Source organism: Triticum aestivum, chromosome 1B (assembly GCF_018294505.1).
Source record: "Triticum aestivum cultivar Chinese Spring chromosome 1B, IWGSC CS RefSeq v2.1, whole genome shotgun sequence".
NCBI classification, from domain to species: Eukaryota; Viridiplantae; Streptophyta; class Magnoliopsida; order Poales; family Poaceae; genus Triticum; species Triticum aestivum.
Window position 1 is genome coordinate 61,435,307 of NC_057795.1, and position 5,690 is coordinate 61,440,996.

The 5,690-nt window shown below is 41.7% G+C and overlaps 1 pseudogene; it reads left to right on the plus strand.

Moving 5' to 3' along the window:
* Positions 1-4,486, plus strand: part of LOC123077113 (ubiquitin-activating enzyme E1 3-like) — a 5,172-nt pseudogene extending 686 nt beyond the window's left edge.
* Positions 4,487-5,690: the final 1,204 nt, after the last annotated feature.

Consider the following 5,690-nt stretch of genomic DNA (forward strand, 5'->3'; position numbering starts at 1 on the left):
AGCGGTGGACGTGGATCTCCCCCGACGACCACCAGCTCATGAGCATCAGCTGGGGCTTCATGGACTCTTTCTACAACGAGGATGATGGTTTGTTCTATGTGCTTCGCAGCCACAGGTCCGTCTTCACCCTGAATTTCAATGGGCCATCCCTTGTTGTCAAAAAGATCATGCGAAGAGTTAGGAAGGGAGATGATCCTTCTAGCATGTACATCCTGCAAGCTCCATGGGGTGATATTTTGCAAATATGGAGGTGGAGGAGCTACACTGACTCCTCAACACCTGTGGAGCTTCCTAGAGATCTGCTGGGTCACAACGAAGATGACATAGACCGGTATATTGAGCTGAGAACAACTGAAATTGAGGTCTATAAGGTTGACCTTGAGAACCAGGCACTTGTGAAGATGACAAACTTAGCGGGTCATGCACTATTCCTTGGTTATAATAGCACCATGTGTGTTGCCACTAAGGATTTCCCAGCATTGAAGCCGAACTGTGTCTATATCACAGATGACTCTTTTGAGTATGTCAACATGTGTAAGCATAACTGGCGAGAAATCGGAGTTTGGGATATAGAAAACAAGAGCCTGCAGACTTTTGATAGTGATTTGGTTACTAATTCCTGGATGAACTGGCCTTCTCCGGTTTGGATAACACCCTCCCTGTTCTAGTAAGTGACTTTTTATTAGTGATGCCATTGTAGACCTTGCACACTTGTTCTTGGCTTTGATTATTGTCAAAAAAAATTGTTGTATTACAGCTTAATATTTTGAGTTTCTGTCCCACAATTATATAAATTCTCTTTCTATATATTAAGTTATGAACTTTTCCCTATGTATCACTGGATAATTTTTGGATTGATTATTGTCATTTTTTTGTTCTATTATATTATAATAATTTGAGTTTCCCCCACAATTAAATCAATTTTCTCTATATATTAGTTCCAATGTACTCCCTCCGTCCCAAAATACTTGTCGGAGGAATGGATGTATCTAGACGTATTTTAGTCCTAGATAGATACATCCATTTTTATGCATTTCTCCGACGAGTATTTCCGGACGGAGGGAGTATTAGTGGATAACAATTTTGGGTTCTCTTAACACCATTCCATTAATCTCTTGTTAGAGCCATGTAGTTTATGTAAAGACCAGTCTAATTCGTGTTTGGGACCAGAGTGAATGGCAGTAACTTCCTATTCGTGTTCGTCACCAAAGTGAAGGACAGTAATGACGACTTTTCATGTAATTTAACAGAATTCTACTAACATAAGGTTTTTACACACTAGTATTAAGAACTCAAAACTTGTATGCAGTGCTATGTAGGAAATAACCTGTTTTTCAACGGTAATATTCTTACTATTTGAACTAGTCATCGACCAATGCAGATGGATGTGCTAAAATTTTCAGTAATACATTAACTGTAAAGGAGGTTTATTTTAGCACAAGGACGTGCTTTTAAAAATTATTACAGCTAAAAACTATTACCGCCACTTCCTATTATGTCCAAGTTGTGGTCCTTGCTAATTTCTTCGCACCAAGTAAATCGATCTGTTATACGCTTTGGTCCTCAGCAGTAAATGGAGTTTCTTCCTTGCCATGAATGGTGTGGTTTGCAATCTAAAAAAAGAATAAAAATCAACCTGAATAGCTTATTATGGAAGAATACAGATATTGGTATTTTCATTAAATTAAAAATACCAAAATGGTTGCACAGGTCAGCATCATGGTGTTGAAAGTTTTTTTTTATAAAGATACATACAACAGTAGAATCCAGAGGAGATGACACCAAGCATGCTCCTCTTTCTGAAGCAAACTTCTTGTCTATGTACACAATGGTAGAATGGAATGGGCACTGGTAATGCAATGATTCAAGGGTTTCTACTGAGCTAGATATTTATGCAGTATGTACAAACCAAAGTATATAATACATATAACAGATGATTATGTCATTGAGAAAAGCAACTTGAGCCGGCAATTCCTGTTTTGTGATTGGAACATTGGACAGGCAAAATCTACAGTATCCGCTACAGCTGCTATTGCTATCAACTCCAGCCTCCATATTGATGCTCTGCAGAATCGTGCCTGTTCAGAGACTGAACATGTTTTCAATGATGCATTCTGGGAGGTCCTTGATGCTGTCAAGAGACTGAACATGTTTTCAATTATGCATTCTGGGAGGTCCTTGATGCTGTCAAGAGACTGAACATGTTTTCAATTATGCATTCTGGGAGGTCCTTGATGCTGTCATCAATGCACTTGATAATGTCAATGCTAGGATGTACATGGACATGGTATGCCTGTGCTTCCAGAAGCTACTCTTGGAATCTGGAACGCTGGGCCCGAAATGTAATGCATAGATGGTGATTCCTCACCTTACTAAAAACTATGGAGCTTCACGAGATCCTCCCGAGAAACAGGCACCAATGTGCACAATTCATTCTTTTCCGCACAATATTGACCATTGTCTAATATGGGCTCGCTCAGAGTTTGAGGCTCTGGTAGAGAAAACCCCAAATGAAGTGAACTCATTTATGTCTAATCCTGCTGAATGTCCTGCTGCTATGAGAAAGGCAGGTGATGCTCAAAGCCAGGTAATTATTGGAGCATGTACGTGAATGCCTTGACAAGGAGCGGTGTGATAAATTTGAAGACTGCATAGCCTGGGCAAGATTGAAGTACGATTTATCTCTCTACTACATCCCCCTTTGAATTCAACAATTTGTTATTGGCTTTGTTCCGCTTTCTTTTCATCTTAGCTATTTGAAGTTAAAATGGTTTCACTTTGATTATATTGCCAACAAATAGGACAGTATCTTTTGTGCTTCAGATGCCATGTAGTAACATCTGTGTTTTTTTTGGCCAGGTTTGAAGATTACTTCTTTAATCGGCTGAAGCAGCTAACATTCACATGTCCTGAAGATGCTGCCACTAGCACTGGTGCTCCTTTCTGGTCTGCCCCTAAGCGTTTCCCTCCCCCGGTGCAATTCTCAGCTGTTGATTCATCTCACATTCAATTTATACTGGCTGCTTCCATATTGAGAGCGGTGTCTTTTGGGATCCCCATACCGGACTGGGTGAATAACATGGGTAATCTGGCCGATATGGTAAGTAAGGTTGCAGTGCCTGAATTTGAGCCAAAGAGTGGGGTTAAGATTGCAACAGATGAGAAGGCTACTAACCTCTCCAGTGCCTCAGTTGACGATGTTGTTGTTATCGAAGACCTGTTAACCAATCTGGAAGCATGTGCCAAGAAACTACCTCCAGGATTCCAAATGAAGCCTATTCAGTTTCAGGAGGCCTGCCTCTTTTTAACTACTGATGTGTTAGAATAAGAATTTTTTTTTTCTTTGCCCTGGCTGTTTACAAAAATCCTTGCTAGTTTCACACTAGAAAACAAACATACATCACTAACGCATAGGTGCATATTTGGCAAGAAAAAACATCAACAGGGACTATGTGATTCAGTCACATTTCTTTCTGCTATGCATTGAGTTCTACTTCCTCCGTTCTGATTTACTTGTCATGGTTTTAGTTCAAATTTAAACTAAAACCACGACGAGTAAATTGGAACGGAGGGAGTAGAACTTAGTTGCTAGTATCTGTTTTCCCCCTTGTTGCTAGTAGCAATCTACTCTCCATTTCTGCCCAGATACATTGAGGATAAGTAACTTGGTAATTCTTTGAGAACGAGTTTTTTTGGTATGCTCCTCTCCACCTATCCTTCCATGTTGGTTTATAGATGACGAGTGTGCACAGAATTCCCGTGGAGAGATGTTTGAAACATGTGTAGTGATCGCTTATGGTGTTAGTGGCCATCTCCATAGCGTTTTGTGTGGGTCCTTCCGCTTTGTTGTTGCATGCCAGGCATTTGCAATTGTGCCATGCTGTCTGATATTTTGATGAATGAACCATAGCCTGTTATCCACTCGGTAGCATTGGATTGATATTTTGGGGTTGCTTCATGATGTGTTCATTGAGTCATTACAATTTTTGTTTACCTCATACCTCACTGCAACCATCACTTTATTCTTCCTCACAACTCTTTATCCCTGGAGTTGAGCTATGAACATATTGTTGTTGTGGTTAAGCAAAACTGTATCTAGCAGCTTTGCATATATTTTTTTTTCAACTTGGCTGATCCCTTTTTCATTGCTTTGACATAACAGAAATACAAAAGCTAGCCAGTTCGTAGCCAGCCAGTTGCAAGCGAGGTTCAAGAAGCAGGAAAGGGAAAAGAGCCGAGTTCAGCGCACCGCTGGGAAGCCTGCTACATGTGCTAATCGAAACGAATGCTATGAAGTGAAAACTTAACGGTAACAAACACTCCCCTCCCGGTGGTGGGGAGGTGCGGCGGTGTTGGTGGTGGCCGGAATCGGCCGGATTCAGTGCGGCAGCGGCAGCGACAGGACTTGGCTGCAGGGGGCTGTCAGAAGGTGGCAGTTGGGCGGCGAGGGGTGGATTGGCGTTTTTGGGCAGCAACCTTCCATATATGCAGCCGGTTGTGCCCTTTTTTCTAGGCTACCCAAAAACGTTTTTGACCATGTTGGAGTTTTTGGGCAGCTATTGGAGAGGTTTTTTGGCCTCCAAAAGCCCAAAAAGGCAGTGTTGCCATATTGTTGGAGATGCTCTTATGAGCATAGTTACTATATCCAGTTTTGTATGGCATGCACGATTTTAGGTTGTTAAAAATACATCCTTAGATTTGCTGTCGAATGAAGCTTTAAAGTATATATTTTTCTTTTTTTATAGGATCATTCAACATGAAGGTATACACTTCAGCATTTTATTGTATGCACTTTTTTCTCTAGCGGAAAGGTACATTGAAACATTAGTTAAAAACGGTGATCCATACAATGGACTAGAGGGAGAAATTCATAGGGTGTGTTTGGTAGTATGGAGGGTGCATAAGGGCAAAAGTTTTCAATCCGACCCACTTTTACTTGTTTGGTAGGGTGCACGGGCTCACATGAACTATGCCCATCTGATGCACAAAAGGGCCCTCGGCCATGCCCATCTCATGCACCCCAGACAGGGTGCATGAGGCAGCCATGCTGGCCCTGACCCTCGTCCCTCAACCCGGCAATCCGACCCATGGGTGGCCGCGGGCACCCGACCCAAATGGGTAGGGTTTGGGTCGCCATATTCACCCATGGGTAAGCTCGATGGGTAATCCGATAATATATGGGTAGGGTATGGGTATAATGTTCTGCCCGTGGGTCACCCGATGGGTCACCCGATTAATATAGTGATTAAAATATTATATTATGTGTGGACGTTTTGGTGAAGATACTTGCTAATTAATTTATTCACAACAACTAAACGTAGCAATGCATGTTTTTTTTGAGGGAAAAGGCCTTTTATTACTCAAAATCCACAAAGTGTGGGATACAAATTGGGTCATGTGGCTGGCCTAACCACACATGACGCCCCGGAAGTAAAGCAAGAGCATGCTTAGCTAACTTGTGGGCTTCTAAATTAGCCTCACGTTTTTCAAAAGTAAAACTACTAGTAAAAGGTGGTGACCTTGATCTAATCTCTTTGATAATAACTCCATAATCTCCCTGACTACCTTTAGCAATGTCCTCAATGACCTGCTTGCAATCGGATGCGACAACATAATGATGTTGATTAAGATCCTCCGCCAACGCAATAGCTTCACGGCATGCGATGGCTTCCAGAGTGGCTGCGTCGCAG